The following is an 18169-nucleotide window of genomic DNA, read 5'->3' as shown; positions in this document are numbered from 1 at the left end:
GCGTGGTCCTACACTCCAGATTAAATACCTTGGCCAAAATAACTTTTAAAATGGCAATAATTTGTTCTAGTACTTGCAGAACCTTGGCAAATGCTATACAGAAGAGTGTCTGAGCTGAATATCTATATTTACAGAAATATTTGAATGCACAATGTGAACGTTTGATTGTTGATAATTAAAACAGACTTTATGATCACAGTCAAAAGTCACAGTGACCTACTGTAATCCGCTCTAGCAATCCATAGTGTCCCAAACAATCAGTGTTCACAACCCAGGCCCAGTCTCTGGAAATACATTCCTTCTGTGGATCAAGTTTCAGGTGTTAGATAGCAGCACACTTAATGTTTTTAACCCAGTGTCCCTGAATTTAAATGCTAGCTCTGCCCCTTTGATAGCTGTGAGATGTAAATAAACAACAACACAGTTGAATGAGGATTGTAAATCCTGAGATCCTCATTCCTGATACCTATCAATAATTCTTTAAAATAATACTTAAAATACTTTAAAACTATAAATAATATTTCAAACATTACAGCACCTCAATCTCATTCTAAAAGTTCAGTAAGTGAAGGTTTTTTAAAAAATATTTTGTATTTAGTGAGTGAGGGTGTGTGTGTGTGTGTGTGTGTGTGTTATGTGTCCATATATATATGCACTTATGTGAGGGTGCCAACAGAGGCCAGAAGAGGATGCCTCACTGGACCTGTGATCTGGACCAAGGTAGATACCAGAAAACAAACTCAGGTCCTCAGGAAAAGCAGCAGTCACTCTTAACCACTGAACCATCTTGCTAGCCCTGAAAAATGCTTTTAAAATAAGCTGCTAAATTCTTAGCTAACTCTCAAAGCACTGCGGTGTGCAATTAAAAATTTAAATGTAAATATATAGTGGAACATATATTAATACATCTAGAGTTTCCCTCTCAATTTCCTTGAGGGAAAATATACAATAATTTTCTGCTACATTACGCAAAACATCCAGCTATTGATTTAGGCAGGAGAGGTCAAGGCAGGCTGTGCTGGCTAGATTTATGTAACTTGACAGAAGATAGAATCATTAAAAAGGAGAGAACCCCAATTTAGAAAATGTTCTGGCAATGGGGCATTTTTTTCTTAATTAGTGATTGATGGGAAGGACCCAGCACATTATGAGTGGTGGCTTCTCTGGGTTGGTGGTCCTGGGTTCTGTATGAAAGCAGGCAGAGCAAGCCATAGGGAGCAAACCAGTAAACCCGCTCTCCATGGCCTCCCTGTTTGAGTGTCTGTCCTGGCTTCCTGCACTGATGGACTCCAATATGGAAGTGTGAATCAGATAAACCCTTTCCTCCGCACCTTCATTTTAGTCATCACAGCAATAGAAACATAACTAAGACATAGTCCTAAAGAATTACGCAGAATAAATCTATGAATCAAAGTTGAATAGAATAATACAGATGCATGGGAAAGTTATGGAAACTACAGGTCAGAAGCTAGAGAGGTGGTGCGGAGAAAGATGGTCGTACATGTGTAGGAGACATTTTCATGTCACATCCCATACCCAGATCTGTGAGCTGATGCAGTTGCTCATAACTTTCCCCTCCTCTTTTCTTTTTCAGGCCCTACCACATTGGGTAGGTCCTAGGACACCATGTTAGGCCGTCAATGTGGAGAAGCATCCCTAATCTGCTTTGCTTAACTTACAACCTTGTTCAGAATCCTTTCTTTTGTCTCTTGATATGATGCAGTCCTATGGAATTCATCACCTCTAAAGGCACTAATTTCACTTCATTTTCTGGCTACACAGTCAATTTTGAGTATCAGTGCTATAGAGATTACTGCCTTAGTCAAGGTTTTATATAAGTAAGATACAAGTTTGAATTTCAAAATCATATGTGACAAAACAGAGGAGGACATATTGTACAAATACGGTAAGTATAATATCTGATCTAATCAAAACATGTCATACTGACTGTGGTACTTGGTAGATAAATTTATACAATTTTAATGTATTTAGAAAATAAAAACAGTTCAAATCAGATGCGTTAGTTTTATTCTGTTGGGGGGTGGGGTGCAAAGGATAGCTTCATTTAATCATTCAAAAATGTAGACATATGTCAAAATATATCAGCTAAGCGCAGATGCTCCTGCTGGTTATCCTGGCCCTCAAAGCTGGGACTGAAAAGCACCCTAAGTTCAAACCCAGCCTGGGTTACAGAGTGAAGCTGAACACTTTTTAAACTTTCCATTCATCATTTTAAAATGACTATGTTATATTAATCATTTGTATTGTTGAGATTCTCACTATTGATATATCCAAAGTAATTCGCAGGAGAGTCTTGAATGAATACCTACACTCTCAAGTTCATTGTTACACTATTTATAATCATGGCACTCCAGTATCCATGAGTATTGATGGATAATGAAAATCAGATATGTATACAGATCAAATGCTATGATGTAAAAAGCAAAATATGTCCTGTGTTAGTGAGCTTCTGTCATTAGCTTTGTGCAGTGGCAGTATCATAGCCAATGAGGTTTATCTGAGGCGTCATTGTTGCTAATCGAAGACTTTTCCCAGCCACTGTCATTATACCGAAATAGTTAAGATGATAAACACGGAAGCTTGCTTTATGTGGATCATGGCTTTAGAAGTTCAAGTATATGATTAAAGATGTTTAAAACTTTAAGTCAGTTGATGGACAGCCCATGATGTATCGAGTCCATGGCATAATAAAATTGCTTTCTATCATGAAATAGAAAGTAAAAAAAAGGCACAATGACTCTAGGGGACATAATCCTAGTAACTTAAGGACCACTTTCCAGACCTCACTTCTAAACCCCAATAGCATCAGTGTGGAGACCAGGCGTCTGATACACAGCCCTTGGGAGAACATATATTTTCCAAACTATGGTTCCAACATCTATATGGATAACCCTAGATACCATTGCACTAAGCAAAATAACTCCTGTATAGAAATACAAATATTATATCATTTTTCCTAGATACAGAATTATAGATTCTGTTGTAAGGGATTAGAAAAAGTGTGGTGTGTTGGTAAAAGGTAACACAATTATAGTTAGAAAGAATAAAGTATCAATAGGTTTATTGTACCAACAAGAGGACGATAACTAATTATAATATAGTATCCTTTTAAAATTATAAAGAGTGGGTGTGACTTGCATTTGTCACAAAACATGATAATTATGTGAGGGAATGCATTTGTTAATTAATTAAATTTATTAACCATATGTCTACTTCATGTTGATAAAGTTAAAAATATACTGAGCTGTCTGTAAATTCTCTCTAATTTGAAGAGTTATTTATTGCCAACAGTGCTATATCTTTAATAAAAGGTCTTTAAAACACACAGGGAATTATATGTATTTCCAGGTATTTTCCAACAGTATATTTATTGTGTTAAAGAAAGTTTCTAGACAGCTAGCATTTATTATAATAAGATTTTCCCTAGATGGTAAAGTCAGAAGCTTGACTACAGGAAATGAATTATTAACCAGTTACTGTGTATTTGTTGAGGTATTACGCATACCTTCCCCATCTGTCATTTCATATACCTATGTCTTACCTGTAGAGCAAACTTTGCTTTTATCAAACTCAGCTGGGGATTATTATATCAGTTTTAATGCCTCTAAAACTATACAAAGTGTGAATTTATATCACGAGTGGAAAATCTGAGAATTGAGGACATTTTCCATGTGGCAGTCTCATAAAACTATCACATTTAACAAACAACTTGAATTCAAGAGAAATTTTCAGAAATCTTTTGAGCACATTTGCAGCCTTAGGAGGAAGTGCTAATATGGAATCTGTCTGTTCTGCTGCAGCTGCTTGATTTATGAAAGCATAAACAACTGTGACTCATTCTGAGGAAGTCATAATTACCATATGGAGTACTAAATGTACAGACACTTCATAAGGACCCAAGCAATGGCTTAAATTATAGCCATTATGCCATGCCCACTCCCAAATCCTACTTTAATCCCCACTGCAGGAAAACATTAACTCCACTCAATACTTTTCACTATCAATTTCACTGCATCTTAAGAATACATATATATATCATATATCCAGACACCTAATAAAATAGTTAAGTAAAAGCTGACTCACTAGGGACAATTTAAGTGACTGTTCCCTCAAGTGTTTGATAATGATAGTGTCCCATGTCACTCTTGGTTCTATGTTGTGCTGCCAAGTAAGAATGCTATGAGATTGCTTTTAGGAGTGGCTTTTGATGACTCTACAATGGACTGAATAGGCAAGCAATATGTTGTGATCAAGACATTTGAATGAAACCATAACAAGCATTGTCATCCTAAAAGAAAAGAGAGCTTTGGAAACAGAGATGGAATCGTAAAATGAATACAAGGAAAAACAAAGGAAAGAGAGATTGTGTTAAAACTTCCTATCACAGAAGAGCAATGGGGGAGGGCCATATTGTATATACAGAGCAAAATTAATGATGTGATAAAAAATCAACCATCTAAGTTAGATTCTTTAGGAGAATATTAGAGACATATTTTGCAAGACATTCTGATATGTATCTGTTGATTAGATTCTTTTTGCAATTATACCTATAAATGCATATTCATGGTTTAGGCAACTTTTTTGAATAAATGTATTTAACATGTTTCTGGCTAAATGTTTAGTGTGAAAGGCTCAACACGGTTCATTATTCTGTGACACAAATTATCCTATTTTCTCTGTAATCTATCTGCATAAGGTCAATTGGCATTCTCTATTAGAAATTATTATAGGGCTGAACTCAAAGCAAGGCTAAGTGAATCACAAAAGGGGGAAACCCAGTTTCAGAAAACCCAAATACTGTCCAGGTATCCAGGTGGTCCTCAAGTGCCTGTGAACACTGCTTCTTCCAGTTGGCATGAACATCTGTTCCACAATGAAAGGCTGTGAAGAAAATGACACAAGTGGTAGGCACTGACATAGTCAGGAGAAAGGAAATGATTTATTTTATATTAAAAATTGTTACTGTTGCCAAAATAAAAGCACAACTTGAATATGCCTCTGTATGACTTATATAACATATGTGTGTTTAAGAGAAAGATTGTATATTTTTATTAAATCATAACACAAAAATACAGGGCTCTGAAAATCTAATTAGCACAATGAAGAAAAACAGGAGACCTATAAAAACTACACTCTGAAATATGAGTCAGATTCTACCAAGAATTTAGAATTAGAGGAGAACTCTCCCCTCAAAAAAAGAATATATTTACTAAATTGTTCATTTCTCAGCTACAATGTATGAGAAAGCTGACCAGCATTTATGAATTTTAAATTAAACAAAAAATCATTGGAGACTATGAATATTATAAATTATCTGCATAATAATTTAAGAAACTAATGGTTAAATTAGAAAATAGATTATGTAGCTGAAACTGACTACATTTCAGCATTTCCAATAGGTTCATGGAATATAAAAATAATCCACCTGTGAGTTGATTCTCTGTTCTGCCTATTGTGATCAGTGCTTCTTGAATATGGAAGAGAAGATATTACTTCAAATTACTGATTTATTTTCTTTTGAGTCTATACTTGTATTCCTATGGACATGGGATCATGCCTCATTCATATGTTGGTATTTTAACTTTTAAGTAATTTCCACATCTCTGGGCCAACTAGCATTTTTATGAAATAGACAGGTTTCCTATGGAGCATGTATATCTTTTATGCTTGAGGGAAGTCATTCCAATATGGGTGAAATAGTAATTGGAAAAGCCTTCAGCTCTTCAATGACCCTACTGTGTCAGCCCGTAGGCCAGTACTGTGAGACCAGCCTGCTGTCAAAATGGCGAGGAGGTCCAATATATGAGCAGTATTTAAGAGCTTGAAGCTACAATGACTTCCTATTATGGGGTTTTAGTACTTATCCTCCTCAAGGAGACTGGAGAGAGTCTGAAGCTCAATTCTCTTTTCTTCCTCCAAGAACAAAATATTTTTCTCTGCAATGTGTTGTTTGGAATGTGTTGAAGGATTATGTAGATAGTGTAAAACTGTCATCAAGTGAGGGATGGGGTTGCCATCCCACAGTCACAACTCTGACCCATAATTGTTCCTGTCTGAAAGAATTACAGGGATGGAAATGGAGAGAGGCCTGAGGAAAAGAAGGTCCGGTGACAGACCCAAAGTGGGATCCAGATCAAGGGGAGGTCCTAAGACCTGACACTATTAGGGAGGCTATGGAGCACTCACAAAAATGGACCTAGCATGACCGCACTCCTGAAGATCCAACAAGCAGCTGAAAGAGTCAGAGTCAGATATTTGCACCCAGCCAATGGACAGAAACTGCTGATCCCTGTGGTTGATTTAGGGCAAAGCTGAAAGAAGCTGAAGAGGAAGGCAGCCCTGTAAGAGGATCACCAGTCTCAATTAACCTGAGATGTCTCAGATTCTGGAATACCAACCAGGCAGCATACACCAACTAATATGAGGCCCCCAACACATATACAGCAGAGGACTACCAGGTCTGGATTTGGTCAGAGAAGATGCTCCTAATCCTCAAGAGACTGGAGGCTCCAGGGAGTTTAGAGGTCTGGTGGGGTGGGGGTGGGAGGTGGGGGCATCCTTGTTGCGACAGGGGGATGGGGAAGAGGTATGGGATGTGGTATGGGAGTGGGCCTGGAAGGGAATAAGATCTGGAGTTTTTTTTTTTTTTTAATGTCTTATTTTCTTGTTTATCCTTCTGTTAGTGTGATAGCTTATCTTTTATGGTAAGTTCTAATAATGGGACTTTTCTTGTGTAGTTACATAACTGATTCTGGGACAGATATGTGCTAGAGAGGTCTACTCTATCATCTTGCTGGCATCTGTGATCTGAAAACTGACCTTTGGATACATAATAAACTACAGGTATGAGCCAGTCCCACCCCATTTTTCACATGTGAAATATTCCATGTGCAAGAAAGCTAAAGTAGCTTTTTTTTAATTAGATATTTTCTTTATTTATATTTCAAATTTTATCCCCTTTCCTCATTTCCCCTCTGAACCCCCCCATCCCATCACCCCTCCCCCTGCTCACTAACCCACCCACTCCCATTTCCCTGTCCTGGCATTCCCCTACACTGGGGCCCTTCACAAGACCAAGGGCCTGTCCTCTCATTGATGTCCCACAAGGTCATCCTCTGCTACATATGCAGCTGGAGCCATGAGTCCCATCATGTGTACTCTTTGGTTGGTGGTTTAGTCCCTGGGAGCTCTGGGGGTACTAGTTGGTTCATATTGTTGTTCCTCCTATGAAGCTGCAAACCCCTCAGCTCCTTGGGTCCAAAGTAGCTTTTCTAAGCCATGGCACTTAAAGTGACCAAGAAGGAAGTCAATTTAGAGGATTCTGGTGATAGCAAGCAGAGAATTTTCTTTATAACAGTGTAAGAAATGAAAATATGTTATGAAAAAGGTGACTGACATCATGATCCTAGAATGAGAAACTAGCTCAAAATTTGGGCCTGGCAAGCAGGAGAAGGCAGCACAAAGCACCTGAAATTTGAGGGAAACATTGAAATCAATGGCACATCGGAGCATATCAAAAGAAAACCAAACAGGGAGTTACAATTGACTCCTCTCGGTGAATGAAAGAAACATAAAGGGTTAACAGGTAGCTGAAAGAAACATGTTGGATAAGTTATCTTATGTATCTCACGAAAAAAATTATCAGTAAGGAACAGAATGCGTTAGAAAGTCATTTTGTTCTTTGAAGGCCTCACTTTGATGTTCAAAAACATTGAAAGAAATGAGAAGTGAACAGAATGCTCAAGACAAAATATTAAAATTATCATTCCTTAGGTATGGTAAAACATCAAAATTATCATTCCTTAGTTATTGATATTGTAAAACATATTAAAATCATCATTTTTAATTATTGATACAGTAAAACACTAAACAAAAATCTTAGTTATCACGAACAGGACTGTCCAGATGATTTAGTGGAAGAGGTACTAATCTGGATGCCTGATGAGCTGAGTTCTAATCCGGAAACTCACATAGTGGAAGGAGAGACCAATAATTACACAAGTTATTGATTTATCTCTCATATGTGCCATGGCACACTGTAAAGGAGTTTTAATACAGCAACATAGCTGCTCTGGCAAGGGATCACATCCAAAGACCTAGGTCTCTATGATCCAGATAGAATGACATACACATTTAATCCCTCAGGTTGAAATAAAGGCATGCCTTTAGTATACACCTTTAAATTCCAAATAATGAAAGTAAAGTTAGTTTGTAGAAGGAAGTAGCCATGTTTGAAAATGACATCCAATTGAGGCAAAAAAAAAAAAAAAAAAGTGATGAATCAGAATGAGTCAGAGAGAGAATACTCCCAACTCTAAGAAGAACAGCAGAGGAAAGAAAGGTAACTTAACAGAGTAACAGAGAGAGGGGGAAGGGGAGGAGGAAAGGGAGGGAGACAGACAGAAAGACAGACAGAAAGACAGAGAGACAGGAACAAAGACAGACATACAGACAGACAGGAGTGGGGGGGCGCGGTTACAGAGACAGGTTGCAGATAAAGACAGAACAAGCTAAATAATGAGAAAAAGCCAGGAAATTAGAACAGATTGCCTGAGTTAGTTTGAGGCCAAGCAGAGCAATTCAGTCAGAAAGCCAAGAGAAGCCAGTTTGAATCAGTTCATCCTGGAGAGGAGTTTGAGCCAGAACATGAATTGAAGCAACTAGCCAGAGTTTGTAAAGAGCTAGTAAGAGTGTGTTTATTCAGCAGTAAACCTCCGAGACAACAATTGCATCTGGCAAATAAAAATTACACTTACAGCACACAAGTGTATAAATTAATTATTAATTAGATAAAGAGATAAATGTTCAAAATAAAGTCTTAATTATAATATTTTTAAGATGAGATGTTCTGAATCATTCTGAAGTCCATTCTTCTCCAAGCTACCTGGTATCCCATGGACACCTCTCCTACAGTACCTGTTCTAAGATGTTATAAGTCATGTTACACACAGAGACCCTGTGTCCAACTTTCCTTATAAATTGTTATCACCGTGTAAAGCTTGTAGTTACTATCTCACATTATAAAAATAAATTAAACTTTAAGACACTATTATAATAGTAGTACTAATAGCACTATTATACAGTATGTGTGACATACACTGTCATGAGATGTCATATAGAAAGATGCGAGAACAAGTGTTTTCCAGTGTGAAATAGCAGAAATAAGGTTGTCAGAATTGATGCAATTACTTCCAAGGTAAGGAAAACAACTGTAAACCAGATTTTTCTAATGAAAATTACCAGTTGGCAAGGCAAAGCTCAGGAAGACAGGAGGTTGCTAATATATTAAGCATTCATTCAATGTCTGGTAGTAATTAAGAAAATAAACAGGATCCTGAGGCAAATTAGCATCACCAGTTAAACTTTCCCCCAAACTCATTTATACATAAAACTAGTGCTGCCGCATCTAGAAAATGATTCACAAAAAGGGTGCCAAGTATTCCTGATATTGTCAAATGACAGAAAATAAAACAAACTAACAGAAAACAAAAACAAAACAAAACAAAAAACAATATTAAAACAACAGATGGGTGAAAGATGTGAGCCTGGTACCAAAAGAGAACTAATTCTAAATTTTGTCACAATTTTAAGCAAAAATAGATAAATCAATCAATCAATCAATCAATCAATCGATAGATAGATAGACTTTTGAAAAAGATTGAAACTTGTTTCAAAGTTTAAAGAGTACAATTACCTTCTAAACGTATTTTTAAGGTAAATGGCTATTTATAAATATGGGCTGTAACAGAAATCCAAATTATTATATTTAAACTATAAGCATTCAAAAAATTAAATGTAATGTAAAGATGCTGTTTAGAAACACATTTGAATGCTGTTTTGATTGTAGTATGTACAATGTAATAAAAATTCTTTTATGTAAGTTATAAAAGGGGTGAATTATAAAGCTCATTAGTAACTCTTTTAAATTGAGGAAACATTTATCTATACAAGTCATATTTCCTCCAGAGCAATAGTCAAGTTTTGTTTTAATCTGCGTGCCATAAAATTTATTGTGCACTGAATTTTTTCTACAGATCTAACCAACAGAGAAAGAAGGGTACAATTCAAATACTAAGTAAGCATGGAAAGGTGTTCTATCTCCCACCACAGCATCACGCATCCTCCTCCCAAAGACACAGGCATGCACTGTCAAGAAAGTATGCTCAAAACCAGGAACATTTTTATGTGTTTTTCAAAGTGTTCTATTAAAATCAAAGAACCAGAAAGGGAGAATAAAAATTTTCCAGTCAACATTTTCAATATGATGTTTGTTCAACAAATAAACAGTGAGGTCATACTAGGTAAGCAACTGAGGTGGGGGCAGGTGGTGCATCATCCTATTCAGGGTATCGAATCGTAAAGCAAGTAGGAGATGTGCCTTCTTAGAGTCTGTTCTAGGCTGGAGATCCCAAAAACAAGCACTCATATACTACAACATATTATACTATGTGGCTGTGTTCACTGACACAAAGAGCCTTAAATGCTGTGCCAAAGGAACTGGAGTTTAATGTATGGGCAGTTTTACAACAGTAAAGTGACTGCCTCCAGGATATAGTCTTAAACCCTAAGTAAAATGAAGTGCAAGGAATGGGGCTGGTTATTTGAGGAACTTGACATTGGAAGACCAGTTACAAAACATCACTGAAACGATGTACAATAAACAAGATTCTCTGAAGTGCTTGGCTCTGGAAATGAGAAAGTTTTTTCAAGAAAGTTTGAAGAGCTTACTAGTGCTATTGTCAAATGAATGATGAAGAATTGACCTGCGTAAGAAGTTATGAGGTTCTCAAGTTGATATAGAGGAAATATCAAAGAAAAAATGCTCAGTTTGCCTGAAAAAAAGTTAATATTTCACTGAGAAGGTACTTGCAGAGGTTTTAGTTACAACTCTAATATTAATCGCGATAATAGGGGAGCAAATATGAAAAATGTATATATTTAAGGAATTGGAGCAAAAGCTATTAAGGCAAGGCAAAAAGCTAAAGAGCATCAAGTATTCCCGCATGCAATAAAGGCGTTGAAAAATAAATAAACTGAATCAGATATTTTGAGGAAGAAAAGTATTCAAATAAAATCAGCAGCCTCCAATTACGAACCCTACATTCCTATAACATTTATGACATTTATTCATTCAAAACTTGTCTTGCATCTGCTTTATTTTGTTGATTTTAATAAAAATCCCAATAGTTTGATTTTTGCCAAAAAGACTCAGGAGCCAGATGCTGGGGTAAGACACTGCTAGCTCAGAGAGACAGAGAAAACACCCAACAGACATTCCTCTACAGCCCATGTATCAAAAGGATACAAGGATGCCAAGGGAGATGCCAAGCTCTCCTTCTCAAAAAAAAAAAAAAAACTCCAATTAAATGTCCCTTCCTTCTACTTCCTGTCATCCAGTGGCTTGCTCTTGGCCTATGGTAGACTTTATTTAATCCTGCTTACAATAAACAGAAAGCTCTTGAATTAAAGATGTCGTGGTTTGAATTTGCTTAGTCCATGGGGAGTGGTACTATTAGGATGTGTGGCCTTGTTGGAATAGGTGTGGCCTGGTTGGTTGAAGTGTATCACTGACAGACCCTTCTCCTGGCTGCCTGAGGAAGACAGTCTTCTCCTGGTTCCCTTTGGAACAAGATAAGATGTAGAACACTCTCCATGGCCTCTTCATGCCTTCCAAACCAATATCACCTTGGTGATTCTTGCACATTAACAAGTACAGCTGCAGCACAAGGTACAACCTGGGCTATCTCCGGAACACAGCTTCTTTGTGCTCTCAGAAAACACTTTCCACTGAGATTTTACCTCAGTGGTGCTGGTCTCTTCTTAATCACTGCTAATTTCTTAGATCTAGCTAACCAGCATTAATTTTCCCAGTAGTTCCTTCTATTTTTGAATCTAAATCCAGAGCCACATGGTCAAAGCTGCTAAGTTCTGCTGTTGCTGGAGCTGAGACATGCTGCCCTTGTTCTATTATATTATCATCAGCTTTCTACTTTCCAGCTCCTTCACTGCCTAAGCTTAGCTGTAGACTTCTGTGTGGTGCATGCCTAATATGCAGAATCATCAGTAAACCAGGCCCTAGTCTTCTCTTTCTCAGTCAACTGATTATAGAGAACACCGCACGAGCTTGGGTGCATGCTTGGGAGCAGATGGCTTTATAACAAGAATAGGCATTTGGACAACTTCTTCATGTAATTTGTGCTTTCAGGTCCTGTTTGGGTCTGATCACATATATACCGCTTCTATTTGATAACAGACTGCTACTGAGCACATCCTACTTTATGACTTGGAGGATCTGAAAACACCCAGCTCATGATGGGTGTTCAGATCGCATGGGAACTTGGTATCCTCTTGTCAAATGGTCAGATTCCACTAAGACCAAGAGCAGGTCAAGAGCTGTTTTTCAATGGGAGAGTAGTTGTTTGCAGTTGTTTCACAGCAGCCTGGATCTACACAAAGCTAGCAGCTTTCTAAGTCACTTTGTAAATGGGCCTGAGCAACACACCCAAGTGAGGAATGTGTTTTCTCCAGTCCAAAAAGACCCAATAAATGATGTGATTGTTTTTTGCTTGTGGGAGGGGCCAGGTGCAATAACTCATCTTTCACCTTAGAAGGAATGTTTCTGAATGCCCCACACCATTGGACTCCTAAGAATTTTACTTGGTTAGACGGTCCTTGAATTTTGGTTGGATTTATTTCCCATCCTCTGATACATATATGTGTCACCAATGAGTCCGAAGCAGTTGCTATCTCTCCTCATTTGGTTCAATCAGCATAATGTCATCGATATAGTGTTCCAATGTGATATTTCATGGAAGAGACAAACAATCAAAAGCCATTCTAGTTAAGTTATGACACAGGGCAAGAGAGTTAAAATATCCTTGATGCAAAACTGTAAAGGTATACTGCTAGCCTTGCCACCTGAAAGCAAATTGCTTCTGGAGGTCCTTATGGACAGGTACTGAGAAAAAAGCATTTGATAGAGCAATAGCTGCATATCAGGTGCCAGGAGATGTGTTAATTTGCTCAAGTAATGAAACTACATCTGGTACAGCAGCTGCAATCAGAGTTACGACCTGATTTAGTTTTCAATAGTCAACTCTCATTCTCCATGATCCATCTGTCTTCTGCACTGGCCAGGTAGGAGAGTGAAAGGGAGATGATGTGGTGGGAGCTACCACCCATGCATCTTTCAAGTCCTTGATGATTGCACTAACTTCTGCCATTCCTCCAGAAATATGATACTATTTTTCATTCTCTATTTTCTTTGGCAGAGACAATACTAAAGGTTTCAATTTAGCCTTTCCAACCATAAATCTCCTCACTCCACTGGCCAAGGAACCAATGTTAAGAATTCTGCTAACTTCTAAGTGTATCTATCATAATTATACATTCTCGAACTGGAAAAATAACCATAGGATGAGTTCAAGGACCTACTGAGCCTATTCTGAGTCAGACATCACCCAAAACTCCATTAACAACCTGGCTTCCATAAGCCCCTACTTTAACTGGAAGCCACAATGTTTCTAAGGATATCCCAGAATCAGCATCAGTTCAGAACTAATATCCAATAAATCTTCAAAATTGTGACTATTTCCTTTCTCCCAATGTACAGTTACCCTTGAAAAAGCCCATAGGTATGGAAGAACTGGAGAAAAACTAACAGCAAAACATTTGGCTTAGTTTCTTTTGATGTGAAGAGACAACATGAACAAGGAAAATCTTATAAAGACAACATTTAATTTGTGCTAGCTTACAAGTTCAGAGGTTAAGTCCACTATCATTTAGGCAGGAAGCATGGAAGTGTCAAGGTAGGCATGGCACTGGAGAAGAAGCTGAGAGTTCTACATCTTGTCCCAAAGAGAACCAGGAGAAGACTGTCTTCCAGGAGGAAGGTCACTCAGTGATACATTTCCTCCAACAAGGCCACACCCATACCAACAGGACCACACCTCCTTATAGTGCCACTTCCCATGAGCAAGCATATTTAAACCACCACAGTGGTTAAGGCTGAGCCACATCACAACTAGAAACAGGTTTCTCCAATAAATATCAAAATCTCAAGGTTCACAGTATGATCAAACATGCTACAACATAATTTCCCTAAACAAAATTTTTTACCTTGGTCTCACCATAAGTTACTGACAGGGTAATATCTCACCCATTTTAGTAAGCAACACTTTACTTACAGTCTACTCTATGCTTCAAAAGTCTCTTGAGAAAATTGCCCTGTGTTTAGGAGACAAACTGACCTGCAGTAATCACTGAATAATCATGAGGGTTAAAACAGAATAGGTGCCCTGCAGGTCGCTGGTAGTGGCGGGTGGGGATAAGCTTGTTCTGCCTACAGGGATATGACTATGACTGACCATGACCTTTATGTTGCCTCCTGGGACTCCATTTTTCTCTCTTTTCTCCTCTGGAAGGTGACCTTCTGTCTTTCTTCTAATATATTCTTCTTCTTCCTCCCCCCACTTCCTCCTCCTCCTCTGCCTTTCCCTCTCACCTCCTCTTCCCATTTATCTTTTCCTCCCTCCACCTGCTCACCCGAAGCCCCTAGGTGCATCCAACCTCTCACACCAAACAAGGATGGGACCCCAGGGTGGAGGGAGGTTCCCTCATGCTATCTCCACACCTGTGCCCGCCTCTTCCCCCTCGAGGTTCCTTCGGGGGAGGGAGGGGCAGTAGTGGGGGTTAACACCCCCCAAAACCTCTGTCTTCCATTTTCTGGTACTCCCTCTCATCCATGTCCCTCTTCCCACCTCAAATCCCCAAATTCTGGCCTCTTTCAAGGGCCCGTTCTCCCCCTTGGACAGATTGGGGGGGGGGGGGAGTGGAGCAGGGGAGGTCGCCAGAAAACCGCCCATCCCACTTCCTTTATTAGGGGAGGAGGGCGAGGTAGCACAGTGTTAACACACACGGAACCAGAACGGCCCCGGGGTGGGGGGAGGGGGCAGGGGAGGGACGGGGGCTTTTAGTTTGCATCTTAGGTGGGAGGGGGTTGGGAGAACAGCAGCAGTTATAACCTGTCTTTACGCAGCGATTTTTAATGAGTCTGGGGGAGGGGGGAGGGAAGCAATAAGGGTGGGGAACCGGTGGGGTGGGGGGCCTGGCTCTGTTATTTACCATGTATCATATGTAAATATCAATAAACTTTATTTCAAACAAACAAACAAACAAAAAAAACAAAAAACAAAAAAAAAAACAGAATGTAATTGTATGGTAGGGTGAGAAGTGCTCAGTGATAAAAAGCCAAAGCATAGAACCCACATGGTAGGGAGACACTATTCCCACAAGTTGTTCTCTGACCTTCACACCCATACCATGGCATGCACACACATAGACACAAACACACAAATAAATGAATAAATAAATAAATGTGAAAAGATTTAGGGAATGATATTGGTGTTAGGGATTATAGGGGAGTAAGAAGGAAAGAGGTTTGGGAAACAATAAAAAGTTAGACTAAGGAGTCTAACTGAAGTATACACGAGTCTTCTGGACCACATGAAGATTTGATTCTTATTATTCCTAGTACTAGAGAGCGTTGTTAAGCTTGGTGTAGTGTTTAAGGTCTCTGATCCCAGTACTTAGGGGCTGAAGCAAGAGGACAGTGAGTTCCAGGCCTGTCCTGATCACTTAGTGAGTTTCAGGCTAAATTGAATTTCTTGTCTCAACAGCATGTGTAGGCTTTGGGGTAGGGGTAGAGAATCAGAAAGAAGAAAGACAGGGCAAGGGAGTTGGGGCTTTAAAAATAATCTCATTGGTCTGCTCAAATGTTATAGTAAAGGAATCAGAGCCATGAGACTGCTCAGGGGGGCTGGTGGTTTTCTCACAGACAGCTGAATGTGGATCTGCAGAACCTACCTAAAAACCAGGTATAGATATTATAATCTCAGGGCTTGGGAAGAGGAGGGTGAAGACGAACAGATACTGCGTCTCCCTGGCCAGTGAGTCTAGCCAAAATGTTTAATTACAAACTCGGTAATAGACCCTATCTCAAAAGCAAGCTAAGAAGCTAGTGGTGTTTGATGGTTGCTGAGGGAGTGCAAGGCAGTTTTCTTAGGATTTAACTCCTGACAAGCTGCCTGTGTTCCAGCGGATGGACCCACACAAATGCACATACCAAGGCACTAAGAAGAGTCAGCGGCTTTCAAAAGGAATACAGGAAGCTAGAAAACAAAAGTGGTGCAAAGTATAGGATTTGGAGAGAAAGGAGTCAGGGGTAAAATTTTAAAAAATAAAATAAAATAAAGTGTTTTACTTGTATAAGAAATTTTCAAATGTAAATAAGTAAACTAATTTTTAGAAAGGTAGAAATTTACAGAGGAAGACACAGATACCAATTCTCTTGCCTCTACATAATAAACACTCATGTTCATGTGTATATGCTGCACACAAGCACACCCAAATGTGTGCAGACACACACTTATACTACACACACACACACATACACACACACACCATATCATTAGAATCCACACATGCTTAAGGTGTTCATCATTATGTATGGCCACTTTATCTTCATTTCACAATATATTTTCTGGTCCAGAATTTTATTTCATAGAAGTATCAGTTTAAAAAGTCAAAAGTTCCTTTAAATATTACCCATGTCTTTAATATAAGTTGTTACTCTGAAGCCTTTAGCTAATGAAAATCTACACATAGTAATTTTGAAATCCTACCAAAAAGATCTATGCCAATATATGCAACATATTCTTACAGGTTACCCAAGCTATATTTAATAAAAATGTAAATGCCATAAAGGTTTCTAATAATTCTGCTTAATTAAAATTTTACCCTTGTATAATGAATTATGAGGAAATATTCCCTTATTTCTTCTGACCCACACCAAACTCCATGGCTTTCTCCTCACCTCTACCTCGATCTTACTTATTAATAAATTATTTGTATTTCTGACAAGGTAAATTAAAACCAACATCTTATGTTTTTCTGCCCTCCTTTTCACCCTTAACCTGGACTTGGCAACCTGACAGTTGGAAGTGAGAGGAATGATGTCAGCTCTTCTCTGAGCTTTCAGTCCCTTCCTTTCAATTTCCTCTCATGCTGCACTCATCTTCAGTTACTTTCCTTGGCTCGTGAGAGAAAGTAACCAGCATGATGGGACAAATGAGGCTTGCAAAGGGTTGAACCTTCAACCCTTTAAGCCAACACTTGAGCTCCTAAGGTGAATTTCAGAACAGCTCAGGGAATTCCAGGGCTGAGTACCAGATTTTAAAGTAATCAGGAAAGGTGATATCTTGATGTTGTCTTTTGGTTGTTTACTATCTTCATTGAGTTAATCACATTTTCACTTCCCGGGTCTACTGTGATGACTGAAGTGTTGTGTTTCTTAAGTTGCGACATCCACCTGTGGCAGGTTTAATGCTAACTTGAAGCTCTTCTACAACATTTGTAATTCTCAGGATATTTTAAATTCGTCTGAATGTTATAACTTCTGTGCACATGTCCTTAAAAACTATTATATCCTTGAAGTGAAGAGCTGTTCTTCACAGGGGATGCTCTCTGCATGACTGTGCTGACTTTGCTTTTGAGCTGTGGCTTTGGCATGCTTTGACCTTTGTCCTCTTTCTCTTTGCTCTTAAGGAGAACATAGCTCATTCCTGGCCTCCCTTTCCATATGGATTCTGTGAGGGAAAATGATTCTTCCAGGAGAAATGTTTTATTCAGTACCAAAATCATCTTAAAAATTGCTTGTTGATTTAATTACAAAGTTGTGACACTTGCTTCCTGACCGTATTTCTCCCTCTCAGCACGCCTGTTGCCCATTCTGCATGATTCCTTAGAGGATGATCCTCTACATTCCATCAATTTGATTATGTTTTCTTCTGCATGTTGTTATTAGAATATCGAATGTTCTGTGTGATGTGAATGTCCACATATTTAGTTCTATTATTAGTTAATTAAGAGGTTTATAGAATGTTTTTGATCATATTACCCCATCTGACACAACTCTTCTCAAATTCAGTCCCCTTTCCCTAACCACCTAACTTGGTGTTTTGGTTTTGGCATTGGGTTTGGGGGATTGTTTGTTTGTTTGTTTGTTTGAACACTTCAAGACCAATTGGGGTGTGGTCTTTTTGATCTTCTACTACAGAGTAGTGAATTTGCCAGGGTCTATACTCTTAGA

The 18169-nt window shown here is 38.5% G+C and overlaps 1 pseudogene; it reads left to right on the top strand.

The window, feature by feature from the left end:
- Positions 1 to 2478: 2478 nt before the first annotated feature.
- Positions 2479 to 2608, top strand: LOC115029354 (U4 spliceosomal RNA; annotated as a pseudogene).
- The last annotated feature ends 15561 nt before the right edge of the window (positions 2609 to 18169 follow it).

The sequence above is a fragment of the Mus caroli genome, unplaced genomic scaffold, assembly GCF_978045245.1.
Source record: "Mus caroli unplaced genomic scaffold, Mus_caroli_1 scaffold_12, whole genome shotgun sequence".
NCBI classification, from domain to species: domain Eukaryota; kingdom Metazoa; phylum Chordata; class Mammalia; order Rodentia; family Muridae; genus Mus; species Mus caroli.
This window is presented reverse-complemented; position numbering and strand designations above follow the sequence as displayed.